The 19,844-nt window shown below is 45.8% G+C and overlaps 1 protein-coding gene across 2 annotated transcripts in view; it reads right to left on the bottom strand.

Moving 5' to 3' along the window:
* RNF152 (ring finger protein 152) overlaps positions 1-19,844 on the bottom strand; it is a 77,712-nt gene that overhangs the window by 8,001 nt on the left and 49,867 nt on the right. The gene's annotated exons all lie outside the window — the stretch shown is intronic.

Here is a 19,844-nt window from a genome sequence, read left to right as displayed (position 1 = left end):
TATAATGCCCAGTGGAAGGTAAAGGAGTTGTCTCAGGCGGCTTCTTCCAGTAAATACCTTGCTCATTTCTAAAGGGAATGCTTTCACGGGGGTACACATGCCCCATATTTCATAAAGAGGAAGTCTTGATTATGTTTTGTGTATCTCGGTGGACCCTAGCTTGTTCTTCTAAAATACACCGGAGAAATTCTCTTGCTTCCAATAACTTTGTATCATCTCCTAAACGTAAATTTCTTTCCTTCAACCCGCTGGTCATCTTCTCCTGACTCAACTTACCCTCCTGCAAGTGTTCATTGCCAGATTCAGGAAACTTCCCAAATTTAGGGAGTCCATGTTACCTATTTGCTCAATTCCTCTCTCAAAGGAAATTAAAACAGTGCTGCCAAATATCTGGGGATTCCCCCCACCCCAAATCATTGAAATAAAGTAATGCTTGTCATTTGGTTTCAAAAGAGACAAGAACTCAAAACAACAGTAACAATGGCCAGCCACAGCAATGAGCTTCAGGCAGCAGGGGTCACAAAGGCACATAAGGACCCCTAGTATTTTCCATCCGTTACTTTAATTGCAATACTATTTAGGCTCGCACCCAGGAACGGGACCGCAAGCAAGTACTATTAACTTGCGAGTCGTAACCAAGTATTGTCTAGCAAGAGGTTGCCAAAGAAGACTGGCAAGCAGCCCCCACCATAAAACGAAAACAGTGTAAGCCTCCTGGTACTGACTGAGAGGAAGCAGAAAGACTTAGTTCAACTTAACTGGGGTCTGAGGAAACCCCTAAGGCTCCAGTGTTGCAGTGAAGGCTGCTAATTCTGTTTCCTATTGAAAGTGTCCAAATTACCCATCATTGGATAGAGTGGCAATGGCTCTGGAAAGAACCACCCAACCACTATTGTAGAAAAAAGTCACCAGTCCTTAAACCCCACCCACTCCCAGGGCCAGGAGCTAATAACAAAGAAAAGTTCCAGCACACAGTTCTTGAAAAGCAAGCCTCCTTTTTCTAACTTCCCTTGTGAAATTAAGAATGTACTCCTCGCCAATGATCTGATTTGTCAGAAATCAGAATTAGAAATGGAGGAAAAGTTTAAAGCAAAAAATAATCACTGGTGAAAATAACAACAATAACCAAAACCAGCAACATACTGTGAAACGTTTTAGATGTAGGAAGAGTGCCTCGATTAAATTACTGAAAGTCAAACAGAATAATAGAACATTCAGAAAGTTCATATCATAATCAACTGCTTATCTAACCACTAATTCAAGAAATGTTTATTGAATAATTGAAATCTGCTAAGGGTAGAACTCAAATGTTCTCCATGAAAAAACATATTATCGGGTGATGGAGGTGTTAATTAGCTAGATGGGGGTGGGGGCAGGGGGTCCTTTCACAAGGTCCATATAGCAAATCACCACCACGCACACCTTCAATGTCTTACAGTTTTGTCAGTTATACCTCAATAAAACTGAAAAAAAAAATAAAACTGAAAAAAGTAAAAATTAAAGCTATCTGTAGAGCATCTACCAGGCACAAAGCACAATGCTAGCTACTACTGGGCATATAGATGAAACTGATCCAAATCCTACCCTTAAGCAATTTGGTTGGGTAAGAAAGAAAACGTGAATAGCTTTTCGCTTCCCATTCATTTATTCATTCAGATTCTTACTGACCATCTCCACGTGTCAAGCATTATGGTATTTGTTTTTGTCCCTTGTAACCAAGACCTTGTCACTGCCAGTAAGAAACTCCAAGCCTAGGAGTAACCAGTTATGCGTGTAAACACAGCTGTAATACAAACACAGAGGGAAACGTGCCGGACAGGGGCGGGAGGAACCAGGGAAGGCTCAATGGAAGATCTGGATTACGGAGAGAATTTGGACATATAAAAGCAGGGGGCAGATCATTTTCAGGTTCAGAAATCAGTGTGAGCCAAGTTAAGAGCATGAGCAGCTGCAGAATTATTTCTAGGCTCTACCTGTGGCACTGGCTGGAGGATTTTTTTTTTTCCTAATATGAGAGTAACTTGAAAATCCCCCCTCTAAGAATTTTATAGTTTTAGCTTTGATGTTTAGGTCTTTGAAAAAGATGCCTTTTAGTTTTTTATGATTTTATTTCTCAGGAATGTCTACAACCAACGTGGGGCTCAAACTTACAACCCTGAGATCAAGAGTCTCAGGCTCTACCAGCTGAGCTGGCCAAGGTGCCCCCAGATGCCTTTTACAGAAATGAGATTCTTGGAGAACTTGCAAGCAGCCTCCCGCTGGCCCAGCCCGAGAGCGCATTCCTGCAGGGAGGGGAGAGGGGAGTGTGGCCAGGCACAGACCACACACTGTGGACAGCCTTGAGTGCCAAGGATGTGGGGCTTTCTGGTGGGCGATGGGAAAACACCCGAGAGGTTAGGAGTATGAGAATGAGGGGGCGCCTGGGTGGCTCAGTGGGTTAAGCATCTGCCCTCAGCTCAGGTCATGATCCGGGGGACCTGGGATTGAGCCCCACGTGGGGCTCTCTGCTCAGTGTGGAGTCTGTTTCTCCCTCTCCCACTGCTCCTTCCCATCTCCATCCCCCACTCATTCTCTCTAATAAATAAATAAAATCTTTAAAAAAAAAAAGTATAAGAATGATTCATTAGGTAGTCATACTTGGGGTAGATTGGAAAGACCTGCTGGGAAGCTATTATAATATTAGACAAGAGGTAACGAGTCGTTGAAGGAAAGATGGGCAATTAGGCTGAAGAGATGAGAGGTGCCAAGTGGTAGTAGAGAAGCCGAGTGGGATCCGGCGGTGATTACAATGCGGCCGTGTGGCAGGGAGAAGGCACAGGTGACATCTGGAGAGGAGGGTGGCATCGTTAAGAGAAATAGGGATCCCGACAGAACGACAGTGGGTTCTGCTTGGGCCACCTTCCAGTTGAGGTGCTGGGAAGAGATACGAAACAAGTTATTCAGAAAGACAGGAAAGAGTCGGGAAAAAAGCTGAAAATGTGGGGATGATAGTATAGAGAAGAGTCAGGCACGGACCTGGAGACTCAGGTGAGGGCCACCGAAAAGAGCTATCAGCCAGAGACAAAAGAACAGACAGACACCCTCGGGGAACACACAGCTCCTTCTGATGGAAAGGATGAACGGGGACAGAGGTAGAAGGAAAGCCATCATCTCCCAGCCCGCATCCCTGGGAAAAAAAAAAAAAGAAGAAAAAGAAGAAGAAAAAAGAAGAAGAAGAAGAAGAAAAAAAAGGCCTGAGCAGCATGAGGGTATGGAGAGAGAACCTTGGGCTTTGGTGACCAGGAGGTCCTTGGTATTTTTAAGAGTGTCTTCAGTGGAGTATCAGGGGAATGACGGAGTCAGCAGGGATGCTGGAATGGGAGCACCGGAGTCCCTTTTGAGGTAGCGTGAGGCAAAGGGGCAGGCCAGTAGCTGAGAGGGCGAAGAATCACTTTGATTTGAGAACACAGAAATCTGAGCGAAGAGAAGCAGAGGAGGCAGGCGTGCTCCAAGCCACAGGGTCTGTGCGCTGCTGCCCAACGCCGTTACCACCCGCGACAGGTGCAGGTGAAGGGAGCACATGAGCTCAGACAGGGGAAAGCTGCCGGACGTCTGCAGTGGGCAAAGCGGAATGCAAATCCCCCGTGAGCCAGCAGTTAGGGTAGAGGCTTCTCATTTCATACCCCAGGTATGGAATTTATTCTTTCCTGAAATACAAAAGCAAAACACTGGGTTTGTGAATCTTGGCAAATGCTCCTCTCTGTCCTTAGCATTAAAGCCTAGGGACAGAGATAAGGCCGCGGTGACAGACCACAGGGAGGTGACAGACCACAGGGAGACGGGAATGTGCATGGGTGGGAAGGACTGACTGCTTGGAGCTATGGTGGCAGAAATGACCAAACTGGGGAGGGGACAAGAAAAAGCACAGATTCCTGCAATTTTACGAATTTGGAGACAGCTTTCTTTAACAACGGCACTCGGGACCACCACCTTCCAGATACAAGGAGCTGGGACAAAAAAACAGTTTCTTGATACCAGTACAGAAACAGTGACCACGAAATTATCAATCTTCCTTCCTAACAAAACAGAAAAAAAAACCCTTCCTGCCTGCCCTATCCTTTACCTTACTTTCATATAAAAAATGTGGGAATCCGTTTAGTGGAGGAGGAAGAACAAGGGCTTTGGCCTCAATGAACCTTGGGTCCAATCCTTGCTCGATCACCACCAGCTGTGACACTAGAGCGAGTCACTGAACCTCTGGAAGTCTGATTCTTGACCGGCTAAAGAGGAAAACAGAGTTGTCGCTGAATCAGGTAAAAGGCTCAAGGAGCACTGGTGCATCCCTCTCCCTCCCTCCTGACTCCAGACTCCTTCCAGTGCCGTGCGCCATCTGCCCAGAGAGCGCTTCCTGGCTCTCAAAGAACCGCCATTTTGAACAGCTTGAGGGGAAGAACACAAGGGTTCTCCTTGGCCCTGCCCCAAGGCCTGCCACACCATCGTTTTTCAACAAAACCAACATGCAATTTTATTCATGATTTTATGTTCCAAGTAATGCTCACTTAATTGGCATTGTGCTCCTTTAAAACTGGATTATACTACTCAATTTCCAACTCTATCCAAGTAAGCCTAGGCCCTAGGGTAAAGGCTGACCACCAAAGCAGAATGGGGAAACAGTTCCTATCTTCCATGCTCAGCCACTCAAGGCATCCTGGTGACAACACCTCTCATCTACCCGTGGACGTGCTCTGAGTGACGCCAGCTTGTACTGCATTCCAGCTTATTTTCTGCAGCATAATTAGTAATGATGATGATTAGTTGGGTAAAGGGAAGAAAATTTATGAGCCTATGGACCAAAGCTAATGATGAATCATCCCCTTTCCCTTCCTTCGGAACCTGGAAAGGTGTGTGTCAACCATAAAAGAAAGAGAATGCAAACAAAGCCGACATAAGCTGGGAAATAAACTCGAGTGCCTGGTCGAATGCATCATACATGAAGCACACACAGGCGAGAGCCTCAGGAACCAGAGTCTGAGGTTCTTTCCTTACCAGAGCAAGATACAGCAGTCAAGTAAGACACTCGTTACATTTAGGAGGAAAGGGCACTTGGAACGCATACAAACAAGTGTATTCTGAAACATAATGGGACAATTTATTCTTGAAAGAATCTGAAGATCAAAACCAGATCACAAGAAGAGGAAGAGCCCTAAAGGAGGACATTCTCAAAATAATTATGGCTTATAATAAGAGAACTAATTTTCAAATGTATTTTCCTAAGACAGTACTTAGTTTCATAAATGATGTCAACAGTACAGCATACAGATAAAAGGCCTTGAATAATCACTGAACGCAGTACTAACGCATGCTTTGGTTTAAAATGCCTTTCTTAAAAAAATACTTATTTGACAGCAAGTGAGCAAGTGGGACGGGGGCGGGTAGCGGGAGGTAGAGAAAAGAGAAAGAGGGATAGAAGCAGACTCCCCACTGAGCGTAGGGCCCAATGCAGGGCTCGACCTCACAACCCTGAGATCAAAACCTGAGTGGACGGGGTGCCTGGGTGGGTTAAAGCCTCTGCCTTCGGTTCAGGTCATGATCCTGGGGTCCTGGCATCGAGCTCTCTGCTCAGCAGGGAGCCTGCTTCCTCCTCTCTCTCTCTGCCTGCCTCTCTGCCTACTTGTAATCTCTGTCAAATAAATAAATAAAATTTTTAAAAACAAACAAACAAAAACCCAAGTGGGCACCAGACATCAGGCACTCAACCGACGGTGGCACCCAGGTACCCCTAAAATGCTTTTCTTGGTTTCTTGGTTTCGGCTCAGGTTGTGAGTCTGCTCGAGATTTTCTCCCCCTACCCCTTTTCCTTTGGCCTCTTGCTTATGCGCCCTCTCTCTCTCTCACTGTCTCTCTCAAATAAATAAATAAAATATTTTTTTTAAAACATGGATTGAGATTTGTATAACTACAGGGAAGCATGATTGGGGGATAGGGTAGAAATGCCAAACACTAAAGGGTTGTGTATGTTGTTGTTTGGGAGTAGTGGTATTTGATGTTCTTCAACACTTGATAAATTTTCCCCAAAATAAAAGTTCCCCTTTTTCAAACACTATATACTTTCAAACACCATGATAAAAGGTGCGGGCATGATAAAGCGTCACTATGGATTTAGTGGTGGTAAAATAGCACAGGCCTCCAATACTGAGTTTGCACAGTCCCGGGTGCGTTTAGAAGTCGAGGCACAGGAGGATAAAAAAGCAGAATAAATAAATAATCCAGAACATTGTACTCTGCTTAGACTCTTGCGACCCTCCGTACATCCTGATTTGGATCTGTGGCTGTGACGTTCATTGGGAAGCCTCCCCTCAGAACTGGCGTGGACCGAGAACGACAACATCTGGTTGACCCTGGTTGACCTTGAACTATTCCACCCAATGGTCTCCATCAGGACCTTCAATTCAATGGTCCTGGTGAGAATCATCTCGAAGTCAGAGATGACACTGGACACTGTCCTGCTTTTCTTCCTCTCTGGAAATAGCTCCTCCTTCTGATGCCGGCCATTTGTTACTTCATTCTTCAAGAAAAAGTAAATATTTGAAATGGGATTAAAGGAAATCATTACAATTCCATGTAATGTGGCATTTCAGCTGGTAAGACCCCTTGGTTATACTGGATCTCAGCAAACGCTCTGGTAAGTGGCAAGAATGGGAATGGTCTGGCGGTGACCGACGTGTCACTGACGTCCGGTCCTCTGGCAGCAGAGAGCAATTCTTTCAGGACACAATTGCCTGATGGATGCAGAGTCCGACTGGTCTAACTACACTCGCTCTGACTTAATGGAGAAGGCAGTGGATTCTAGGACTCTGACAAATATTAAATGAGAATTCCATCGGCCCAAACTCTAATATTTATATTGTTTCCTCCCATGAGCATCTGTGGTTTGCTGTATTTAACGATGTTAAGACTCTAGAAAGTGAAAACTCTCATTCATTGTCTTGGATGACCTGAGGATGCGGCAGGGAATGGTGACCCGGTCTAGAGGCAGAGTGGCCTTGGTGGCAGGGGCAGACCCTGTGAGACAGAGAGATCGTGGCTAAACAGGCAGAGGGCAGCAGACCAGCCAGCCAGAAGGCCATGATCAGCCCCAGGGACCTGCACACGACCAGAGGACTCACCTTGCCCATTGGGACAACCACAGTCCCGATGGACTGGGCCAAAGGACAGGGGCCAACTCTGTTACTCTGAAAATTTGACTAACCGAGCAGGGGAAGCTGAACCAAGGTCTTCAGAGATGTTATTTATACAGGAGCATTTCATTTCCTCAGAAGCATTTAAGTCGAGTTACAAAGAAGATAAACAAATTTGATGCCCCCCCCACCAGTTGGGCAATGCATATTTAAAATCCAAGTATATTGGAATCAAGACATATTTAGGAATTAAAGCCGAATTTCAGAGTAGCTATGACTGACAATAACCACTGGTTTTTGTGGGTTTGCTTCTTCTAATAGCTATCAAACCATCACTACTCTTAGGGGTCAGGAAAGGAGGATCTTAGCTCTAATTCTGCCCTAATAAATGTGTGACCTTCAGCAAGTCACCTCCCTGAGAGCTGTGGGGTCCTCACCTATGAGGACACTGTACTAGATGATCCCCTAAAGTACCTTCTAGCAAACATAGTTCTACTACATGACCAAAGTGCTGGCTTTCAGTGACAGAGCCGCCAGGCTATTTGTTCTGTGCTTATGATACCTGCCAGATCATCTATTAGTATCATGTTAATGATCTCACAAGAATGTACATCTATGTGAGAGAGCAGGCAGTTCAATAAATGGGAGGCAACTTACATTAGAAATTTCTTCCTTTGTGCCTCTGGTTCAACAAATGAATTTAGGTAGAGCTAAAGGGCTAACAGAAATAGCCACAACTCTGATTTGCAGCAACAATCCAAAGAATAACTATCTTATGTCTAATCAATAACCTTCTTAGATCAAGGAAGATATTGCTATTACTCAAACTCATTACCATGTGAAGGTGGTCCCAACTTTTCCTTGAAAAGTCACCTGCACAGCCGCCCACCTCACACAGAGGATAATATTGACATAAATCAGATACTTTGTTTCACCTTCACTTGTTCTGATCACCAGTAATGGTGAAGAAAAAGTTGCATATGCTCATAAAAGCAGGGAAGAGCTATAAAGGACTGTCCCTGGAGAGGAGGGATAATAAAAGATGCCTCAGACAGACAGACAGGTAGAACAAAGAGAAAATGATCAATTACCCCAAATCCTAGAATTCTGAGTACAGCCAAAGGAAATGACAAGTCAGACATCTAAGTAGAGCCAAAGAAATGAAAAACAAACAAAAACCCTAATCCTTCCCAATGGCTGGACATCTACTAAGGGAAAACATTCGGTAGGTAAACAGGTATTTTTGGGAACCCATCATGTGCCAAGCATTATCCAAGACACTGAGACACTACGGCCAACTAGTGCCTTTGCCCTCAAGGAGCCTAGACGTGCACTTGAGGGAGGAGCTATGGAAAGAGAACCAAGGGGTGGGAGGGGGGTGGCCAGTCGGAGCACTGAAAGGAGGTGCTTCTTCAATCGATCATGCACAGGCCTCAAGCAGAAATACCAAGCAAAGAGCTACCACTGCCTGTTAGAACCAGAAAGGTTAGAGCCAGCTGCCAGCGGGCTCACTGTTCTTCCTGCTCCGGTGACACTGGGAAACAGGAAAGTCAGAGGAAAGGACACGGACATTTCCCATTATGATTAAGCACCATGTTAGACCCATGTGGGCATCACCCCAGACAGCACGATGGGCTCTGAGCTGTAAGGACTATAAGCCTCAAGAGAAGCCAGAGTTTAAGTTTGAGGGGGGATCTCAAGGTCGTCTAAGTGTGAGGGGGGAATCTCAAGGTCGTCTAAAGACAGCGCATTGCCAGCGAAGCACATTAGGTCATCGCTGGGGAGAAGGGTCTGAGGGCTTGAAATTGTGCATTAAGGACCCCGAGGCTCTAAGTAAGCAAGCTCCCGGGAGGGCAAAGGCCCCTCTCTGCCGTGGGTCCCCACTGCTCCTGCTATTCACGTGCGGGGTACAGGGGGACGCTGAAGGCCCCAGATAGACTTGCTATGTATCCATGTGCATTTCCAGAAAATGAACCACACAGCTGCCTTTCCCACCAACCCCAGCGCAAACAGAAACCTTCAGGCAATTTGTTTTTTTAATTTTTTCCCATTGTGTTTTGTCTGTATCAGAGACCCTCGACTTCCTTCCGTAAAGAGGCAGATATGAATTTTAGGCTCTGCGGGTCAAACAGGCTCGTTCACAAACACTCAACTCTGCAAAGTGTGAAAGGAGTCATAGACAACAGACAAAGAACAGTGCCTTTACAAAGACAGGCCTAGGATTGGAGTTGTGCAACAGGCTATCATGTGCTGACCCCAGATGGCCACCATTTCCCCTCAGCCCTACCCTTAATCCCCTAAATTCAATGCGTTACTCTGGAGACACCCATCCCCACATCTGCTTCTTGCTCTATCATCAGTTATGTCACCTGGTATCTTTCTGTCAAGTTCCAGAAGACAAAATACTTTCATAGTTATTTGGGGAGATAAGAGAGTATCAGCTTTATAGATGCAACACCTTTTTAAATTACTGTTTTCAGAAAACAGGAAGAGAGGTGAGCAAAGACATTGACAATGACCATCATACCTGACCCACTAACTGCAAGACCATTCGTGAGAACACAGGTAGGGTTCCAGACTTCTTTCCACTTAGAAATACGAATCTATTACTTGGACCAAATGGCAATAACTCTAGAATTTATCATGACCACTCCAGATTAAAGACAACCCCTAATTTGATGGAACGTCACAGGGACACAGTGGTAATGCCGCCTGACTGCCCGAACTTTGGATACAATCCTATGTTCACCTCCACAATTATGGCAAGCCAGGAAGTAGCTGAACCAATTTAGATCTGGCCAGGTTAATCTCAGCTTTAAAGACCTTATTTATTTACCTGACAGACAGAGATCACCAACAGGTAGGGCAAGCAGAGAGAGGAGGAAGCAAACTCCGGGCCGTGCAGAGAGCCTGATGCGGGACTCAATCCCAGGACCCTGGGACCATGACCTGAGCCGAAGGCAGAAGCTTTAACCCGCTGAGCCACCCAGGTGTCCCTAATCTCAGCTATATGTTGCTATCTCATGGTACTTCACCTTTATGAAGAAGGGACACTGGGTACATTTCCTAAACACATGGAGAAGTTCTTCAAAGTGCCACAGAACATGGATGAAGATGAGAACGCCATTAATCTGAGACACCCTGAGGCTAGAAAGAGTGGCAGGACAGGAAAGTCTTAGCTCAACTTTATTTTTTAAAGATTCATTTATTTATTTGAGAGAGAGAGAGAGAGAAGGGGGAAGGGGCTGGGCAGAGGGAGAAAGAGAATCTGAACCTCTGCACTAAGCACAAGCCACAACACGGGGCTCGATCTCATGACCCTGAGATCATGATCTGAGCCGAAACCAAGAGTCAGACGCTTAACCGACTGAGCCACCCAGGTACCCCTTGGCTCAGTTGGAAAAAAAAAAAAAATTCTAAATATTAAGACTCACCTACTTTTACACATTTAAAAAATACATATATTTCTTAAGATTTCCTCAAATTACCCGGAAAACATTCTAAATTAAACATCTGAAAAGAACAGCACATTAAAAACCTGGTGGGTTTTATGGATATCTCTTTAAATAAATCTATTCAGAAGCCAGTCGTAAGATTATTTTCTTTGAGCAGGGAGTATTTATTGCTGCAATCACTCTACCTAGCATCAATTTCGATGATTCATGGCATAAGTTAAGTCTCAAACTGAAGTTACTAAGCTCCCTAAAGGCACCAGTACTAAACTAAACCCAGGAAGCACCGTGGGGCGGGGAGGGGGGGTGCGCAGGGAGTCAGCTGTCAGTCTGCTTGTTACACTTCTACTTTTTCTGACATCCAGCTGGAGTGACTCAACGAAACTTGACTTTCCATTTAGGCAGGGCAAGAAGAAAAAAAGCAACCCCTTCCCCCAAACTGGAGATGGAACGGTGATACAACCAAAAGCCATCAACCATGAGTCCGTCTTCCCTAACCTCACAAGAAATCCAAAAGACTTCTCCTTTGCTTTCTTATGTTTGTTTTTAAGTCAACTCAGAAGTAATATTTGACAACAAAATGTACCTACTTTAAACAGAGTTCAATGAGTTTTGACAAATACACACAGCTGTGTAACCACTATGCCAATCAAGCTATTTCCATCAGCCCACAAGGTCCCTTTGGGCCACATCCGGCTCCAATCTAGCTTTGAATCTGTAGCTTGTCTGTGGGTATAGATTTAAGGCAAGTGGCAATATTCTTTTTTTTTTTTTAAGATTTTATTTATTTATTTGACAGACAGAGATCACAAGTAGGCAGAGAGGCAGGCAGAGAGAGAAAGGAAAGCAGGCTCCCCGCTGAGCAGAGAGCCCGACGTGTGGCTTGATCCCAGGACCCTGAGATCACGACTTGAGCCGAAGACAGAGGCCCCAACCCACTGAGCCACCCAGGCGTACCAAGTGGCAAATATTCTGAGTGTACTTTCAGATGACCTAGGACCATCTTCTGGGGAATAAGGTGTTGAACCAACTTCACATTCATATTCCCAGAGAAGACCACAGGGTAACAAAGAGTACTCTGAATGCATTCATTCAAATACAGACAGAGTACAAGGCACTATCCTGGGTTTGGGGGATCCAAAGAGAAAAAGATGGGCCCCTCCTTGCAAAGATAACAACGTGATGTGGTCTGGGCTTAATGCAGGCTATCAGACAGCAATGGAAGAAGAGACACCTGGTCTACCTAGGGAAGCCTGGCACGATTTTTCAGGAAAAGGTGGCACTTTAACCTCAAGGATGAAGCCACAGCATAAGTAAAGGCACAGAGCCCCAGACTGCGCAGTACCAGTGGTTACGGGCAGGGCTCTGAACCCATGGCCTCCAGCAGTACTCACGTGTGTCTGTCAGCACCTACCTCAAAGGCTGTGCAGACTTCAATGGGTTAGAACACACATCAAACTCTCAGACCAGTGCCTGAGCCCCGGCCGGCTCTTCCTGGTATTATCACTACCTGATGAGGAAGGAAAGGGAAGGCCTGCCGGAGCCTGACCGACGGCAGAAGGCAGTGGGGTCTGAGCAGCATTAACGAATCCATCAATTAAGCACAGTCTTCCCTCTGCGCTCTGAGCTCAGCGGAAAGGCAGACAAAGAAACAGGTGGGGGTTCAAATGTAGCCTTGGCTCCAGGGTTCTAAAGCAAGACAGGAGGAAGTCCCCAAAGCCAAAATGGCACTTCCCTGGTCCTCGCACTGAGGTTCCAAGGAACCCAATAGCTGTCCCTGCCAGCTGGGAAAGGTCAGGTCACTAGGTGGCAGTAGAAGCAGGGGGCAAAACATGCCCCCCATGGAAGGCAAATAAGTCATCGAGTGAGGAAGAAGAGAAGGAGGAAGGAAAGAGGGAGCAGGAAAGAGCAGAGGGGGAAGGAAAGAAAGCAAGCCAGAGCAGAGCCCATCCCCCTCCTCTTTGCAACTCCTCAGCCCCCAGCAGCAGGCAGAAGCAGCAGTTCTGAGTTTGTGGGACGCTCAGGAAAGGAAGGGCAGGCCCCTCCCCTAGTTCTCAGGGTTTGGATTTTGGCCTGTGCGTGGCAAGGCTGCTGAAGCTTCACTGGGGAGTGGATCACAATCATAACCACATGATCTTTTTTTTCCCTTTTTAACCATTTTAAAGTCCACAATTCAGTGGCATGAAGCACACTCCTAATGTCGGGTAAGCATCATCACTACTTCCAGAAACAACGTCTTCATACCCAACAGGAACTCTTGTAGGGCCAATGGCAGGCTGCCCCAAGGGGGGCCACTCTGACATGAAGAGTATTTTGAGTTAAAAGCAATCCAAACCCAGCAGATTCAGGAAAAGCTCTTCACCTCCCCTTCCACTGCCTGCCTGTACCAGGAAGAGAGGTGTTCACGGAGATTTCTCTTTACCTATGAAACGTATCCGCGTAACAGGGCCACCTCTGCTTCACAGACATCTCCTCTCACCTCCCCGCTAATGGGCTTTCTCCCCTTTGTGTCAGCAGACCCCACCCCTCTCCTCAGCTCACAGAAGCCCCATGGTACCTCACTGTCTTTGGGATTTCATGTCTGTGTGGATTCCCCATATGTTTGAAACTACATTTGATTTTCTCCTGTTCATCTGTCTCTTGTCAATTTGATTCTCAGGCCAGCCAGAAGGACCTCGAAGGGTAGAGGAATTTCTTCCTCCCTGACAGTTGGTACTCCTCAAGAATGTAACTCCCCACAGTCCCTGGTAACCTCTCTTCTGCTTTCGTTTCTCAAGGAATTTGCCTATTCTAGGTGCCTTATATAAGTGGAACCATATATTTGTCCTTTTGTGTCCCCATGGGGCTCCCTGCTCAGCGGGGAATCTGCTTCTCCCCCCTCCACCCCTCCACCAACTCATACTTGCTTACATATGTGCATGCTCTCTCTCTCAGATAAATAAAAATCTTTTTAAAAAATAAATAAAACTCTAGTGTCCATCTTGAGTGCATAGAGATCAGGTGTTAAGGCTTAAGCCTGTCAACTCCTCCAGCTTCCGGCACCCAAAATAAATTTCTCCCTTTCTCTTTTCCAACTCTCGTCTCTTGAGTTACCAGCTTCTCTTATAAGTTTATCCAAGTTTGTTTGGCAACAATGTTGGCCAACTCAACCAGAAGCTACGTTTTGATTGGTCTGGCCCACTTGGGTTCTCCGGGATGGAGCGGTTGGCCACTACAGTGCCCAGGCTCTTGCATGCAGCTCCCGGGTTCGTGACTATAGCAGACTGTTTGGTAACGTGACAGGGGAGGCAAAGACACCCATGGTTCTGGTTCAGACAACCGAATGGAGGTCAGATTTCTGAGGAAGGCTGCTTACTGAAAGGCAGCACGGTGTCCGGAGGTTATGGAGATGGCCAATACGCTCTGAATCTTTAAGTTTTCTAACTGCTCAAGTTCTGACTTCCACGCGAAACTTAGATAACCACTGCGGAACTAGCATTACCAAATACTTTTATTTATATGACATTATATTTCACCAGGTCAATTATTAGACAACAAAGAAATGGATATTTTCATTACTGGGTCCTCCAGGAAAAAAAAAAAGAGAAGAGACTATGAACCACAAATGTCTAAGTTCACAGAGATTAAACCTTAGCAGTGTTCAAATTCTTCTCATCTCTAAAAAAGCACAGTGTAAAATATTTGTAAGCGGTTCTGTGGTGCCAGGCTAGAGCTGTTTATTAGGACAGCCCATTGTCAAATAGGGCTCAAAGCTGTCTTTTGCCATGTAAATTCCTCTCTCTAAACCCTGGCTCTGGTTACCAACTAAATGGGAAGAAATGCTCAGATTCACCACCTTTCCCTTTGTGGCTCATTCAGCAACCCCCCCAAACAGATACATCTTTACAGAATAATAAAGCCTGCCAGTCCAGTAGACAGTATACAGTAGGCGCTCATCTATAATAACACCCAGATGAGAGAGCCTGTCTTCCTCTCACTGTCGTATTACTTCCATAAAAAGAATAAGAATGTTCAACTTCACACAGAGGCCCAAACTGAAATGTGAGGTTATGGATTATCCTGATTTTTATATCCAAGACCACACACAAAGTATTTAAGCTTCAAGAATAAAAAAATTAAGCAGTTTTGGACATCACGCTCTCCCCCTACTCTCACCAAGTACCCTTAGAGGGGGGGGGGAATTGTAAAATAAGCCTATTTAATCTTTCGATTAACTTATTGAGTTTCAGCTTTCCTATCCTTTGTGAAAAAATTTCTTGTAACTTCCCTTTCTCAGAAGAGTCACAAAATATATCTAAAAGCAGTAAGTTAATATTTTCTTGTATTAACCCAATTCTACTTTTGAATTTAAAATGCAGAGATGCAGCAATAATAGGAGTAAAACAACAGATACAGATTTAAATGAAAATAAATGTCTCACAAACCGTTAGCTGATGTAGGTCATGGGAATCAGATTACATTGGTTTATTGAGAGAGCCAGTCTATTTTGGAAAATAACTCTCTAATGCTGTCAAGTTACTGAGCAACTTAAAATAAAACAAGGTCGAATTTAACCTACACTGAAAGGAGGGAAGAGGTGGCAAAGCCTCACATAAATTCCAACCTACGGTGATGGACAGGGCAGACCCCGCCCCATCCCCCACCCTCCAACGCAGCCACACTTCAGTTCCGCTGCCGTCCTTCCCGCAGACTGTCGCAATCCCTCCGTGTCCCCGTCAATGGAATATCAATGAGACCACAGAGCCACAGACTCACACACAAATACAATTTCCTGAGGAAGTGATTCTAGAACTAACATCAGTGAACATGAGGGCCCTCTGTTAGTCTCATCGGTGTGTTTTTCTTTAGCTGATGGGATTCACTCTAAGGCTTTCAAGGCCAAAGAGACTCTGCATTTTTTAAATGCCATCTATCCCTGAAGCTGGATTATAATAAGCAGATAAAGAGACAGAAACATCATGACAACAATTTGAAGAGATTTTTCTTTCTGTCCATCAAGCCAGGATGGGGCAATAAATACATCACCCAGGGTTCCCCATGATGGCTACTTTCATAACCCAGACTGCCATTTGCATTTAAAAAAAAATCCACAAGATAAAATATCAAATACACGGGCACTACAACTCCAAGATGCCAATGCACACCTTCTTTATTCCACAAATAAAGTCATCATTCCTGCCATCAGCCCTCCAGTGAATTACTCTTGCCAAACACTACAGCAAATGATGGGAGGGACCCCTTGGTTACTTAGTCAAGTACTTGTCAAGCCCTGGCTTGAACTCCACCCTCCAGCCACTTGGGGTCACCCGCACTTCTATAACAGCAGCATGCCTCTCTTAGAGCCTCTGAACTTCTACACACACACCCTTCTTGGCTTAGCGGCAGTTCCCCTTTTTGGTCTGGAAACGTGATGTCCAGCAGCAACTCTAAGAAACCATCTCTTCCCCTTCTAGCTGGGTAAGGTGCTACACTTACACTCTCATAGTCTGTTTACTTGCATCCTCCCCATTGGAAAGGGTTCCCTCAGGGAAGGAACCTACACACCCCCTATGTCTGACCAACCAAAGGGTTGGATGGATTCTTGTTTACCGGCATCTCCCCCTTTCCCCAGCATGAATATAGTGCAGAATGGCCTCCGCACTGAGGACAGGAATCTGGCCTGCCTTCTGTTCTTTCCTTAATGACTGCCGTCCAGGAAGGGCTCCACAAATGCTTGTAGACTGAAAACTAACTGAAATTGAGCCATTTCTGAAAAATTAAGGACATACGGTCACCAGGATTGCAGGCAATTCAGAAATCATGAACAGGGTAAGACTCACGCTTTAACAGTATGCTTGTTATTTACCTCTTCCTAGAATGGTACGCTAAAGGAAGGAGTTACTGATTAGGAAAATAAACTCAGATGTTAAGCTAGTACTTTTTTTTTTTTTTTTTAAAGATTTTATTTATTATTTGACGGAGAGACACACTGAGAGAGGGAACACAAGCCGGGGTAGTGGGAGACAGAGAAGCAGGCTTCCTGCCCAGCAGAGAGAGCCCGATGTGGGGCTTGATCCCAGGATTCTGGGATCATGACCCAAGCAGAAGGCAGTGGCTTAACGACTGAGCCACCCAGGAGCCCCTAAACTAGTATTTCTACAAAATACTTTGAATCCATGCCTCATAATGTCCACTGAAGCCAGTGCCTGGGTGTGGGGTCCTGACGTAAACACCTCCCTGGGGGATGGTCATATCCAGTGAGGTCTGCCAGTTGCTGCCAATTCCTCACTCTAACCAGAATGGGCTCCAACATCTACCCCACAGCAGGCTCCTTCACACACTGCTCTTGGGAGAACAGGACAGCCAGAGGGGGAGGAGTCGTTATTTAATAAACCTACGTGTGATTTACCTGTCCACCTGGTAATTCCACTTCTAAGTATTCACTCTGAAAATATACCCCCATGCACCCTAGACAAAATATTCACAAGGTAATTCATTTCACCATTATTTGCAACAGCCAGATGCTGGGGAAAAAAAGAAATTTAAATTTCCATTCACAGAAGCTAATTGGTTTCTAGCCACCAGCGAAGTAGTATGGAACGCGGCAAACAGAAGAATGAGGAAGATGCTATGAACTGCTCTGCAATGACAGCCTGCTGATACCAAGTGGAGGGGGGCAAGGTGGAAGAAAGAAGGGGAGTAAGAAGATAAATGTGTTTATTTTTACGAAAAGAGAGAACAAACCAATTCATGTCACAATGGTCGCAAGTGAGGGAGTGGGTGGGAATGGAGAGGAAGGGCAAGATGAGGCCGAGGGCTCTCCCACTGCATCTTTTAGACGGCTGCGACGTTGAGTCATGTATACACTGCACTTATTCAAAAACTGAATTAATCAAAAAGGATGAACAAAATCAAATCCTAAAATTAAATGTATACACAGAAACAACTGAACTGAGCTCAGATGGACAACATAACCACCATAACATATCAACATAATCGGGGCAGGGGGGAGGATGCAGAAGGACGAGAAGAATGAGGGGAAGGGGGAAAGGGAGAGAGTTCTTTTTTTTTTTTTAAGATTTTATTTATTTATTTGCCAAAGAGAGCACCAGAGAGCGAGCACAGGCAGGCAGAGTGGCAGCAGAGGCAGAGGGAGAAGCAGGCTCCCTGCCGAGCAAGGAGCCCAATGTGGGACTCGATCCCAGGACGCTGGGATCATGACCTGAGCAGAAGGCAGCCATTCAACCAACTGAGCCACCCAGGTGTCCTGAGAGTTCTTTTTTAATGAAGACTCCCACATATATATGAAAAACGAGAGATTAAATTTTTTAAACCACCATTTTGCCAACTTCAGTGTAGTGTCCGATTTAGCTGAAGATCATCCATAAATGCCAAAATCCCTGGGTGAAAGGTTGCTGGAAGACAGCACAGCGTATTTACTCCCCTCGGAGATCAGCTCACAGGCTGCTTATTAAATAGTGAAGACAAAAATCGTCTCTACGATGGTAAGATCTGGCAGGTGTCACTTAACCAAAGCTCCAACTCAGCACCTCCCAATAATGGCACAGGCTGATGTCACGTGCTTCCCACAATGGCGCACGGAAGAACACGACTTTGCCTGTGAGGTGCCCTGCCAACAGGTTCATTTGAATTTAATCACAAGGAACAAGATGTGGAGGACTTTTATGAGCTCCTCAAAGCCGGCAATGTCACGGAGAGGAAATCAAAAGCAAAAAGACCGTCCTAGATTACAAGACTAAGAAGATGCGTCAACCACGTTGGGATCCATGACTGGGGGGCGGGGGGCTCTCTACAGTGATAAAAAACATTTTAAAATATGGACTGTGTATTAGGTACTATTACTGAATTAATGGTGAATTTCTTGGGTGTGATGATGGGATTCTGAGGGAGAAAGCCCCTGTTCTTGGGAGATACATGCGGGAAGTATTCTGCAAGTAATGCGTCGTGATGCCCGCAAACGAGGTGAAGTGTAAAATTCATCTCCATTCCACCTGTTGAGTTACTCCTTCTGTTTCTGAGACTTCAGGTGAGAGAAAGCTACACGCAGCCAAAGCAAGCCTCTTACACTTCCTGAAAAGCTGCCAATCACCCCTCAAAAGCGTGTGAGGGTCTACAAAAACAAAGCTTCCTGACTATTAGGGGCTGAACTGTGCTCCTCGCCAACCCCGTAACTCATACCCTGAGGTCCTAACCCCAGGCCCTCAGAATGTGACTGTATTTACAGACAGGGCCTTTAAAGAGGCGATTAAGTTTAAAAGAGGTCACTAGCGTGGCCCTAATTCAATAGGACTATGTCCTTATGAGGAGGGGAAATTAGGGCACGGACAGGTATCCCGAAGAGCACATGAAGACACAGGGAGAAGGTGGCCATCGACAAGCCAAGGAGACAGACCTCTGAAGAAACCAACCTTGCCGACACCAGGATCTGAGACCTGTGGCCCCCAGAATGGTGAGAAAGTAAACTTCGGTGGCTTAAGCCGCCCAGTCCATGCTACTGTTAGAGCACCCCAAGCAAATGAATATACTCACTTTCTGCTTTTCTTTTCTTTTTTTTTTTTTTAAGATTTTGTTTATTTACTTGTCAGAGAGAACACAAGCAGGCAGGGTGGCAGGGAGAGGCAGAGAGAGAAGCACGCTCCCCGCTGAGCAAGGAGTCCAATGCGGGACTCAATCCCAGGACCAGGACCATGACCTAAGCCAAAGGCAGTGACTTAATCCACTGAGCTACTCAGGCATCCCTTCTTCTCTCTCTCTCTCTCTCTTTTTTTAAAGAGTTTGTTGTTAAGTAATCTCTACAGCCAGTGTGGGACTCGGATACACAATCCCGAGATCAAGAGTTGTCTGCTCCACAACGGAGCCAGCCAGGCACCCCTTGTGCTTTTGATTCATTTGCTTCTTTGCCAGTTCAAGTGTCTAGCAGAGTTCCTGGCTCACAGCACCCAAATGCACCCTTTCCTTCTTCAGACTTCGCAAGAATGGCACACACGGTCCTTCAGTCCCATCCCCATTAATCACACGGGCTCCATCCCCCACCTCCACCCCCTCCCCTAGGCTCCAGGACACCCTCCAACTCCTGGTTCCTTGCCTCTGGGCCTTTCAAGAAACACACACGCACTGTCCCTCCTGACTCCAAGGCCTCCGTCCACAGTCCTTACAGAGCTGGAGGCTCGCTCCACCCAGTTCCTCAGCTCTTCGTCTGCCCCTATGAGACCCCTCCCCATGCCGCAAGGTAACT

This window comes from Neovison vison, chromosome 3 (genome assembly GCF_020171115.1).
Source record: "Neovison vison isolate M4711 chromosome 3, ASM_NN_V1, whole genome shotgun sequence".
Taxonomy (NCBI): Eukaryota; Metazoa; Chordata; class Mammalia; order Carnivora; family Mustelidae; genus Neogale; species Neogale vison.
This window is presented reverse-complemented; position numbering and strand designations above follow the sequence as displayed.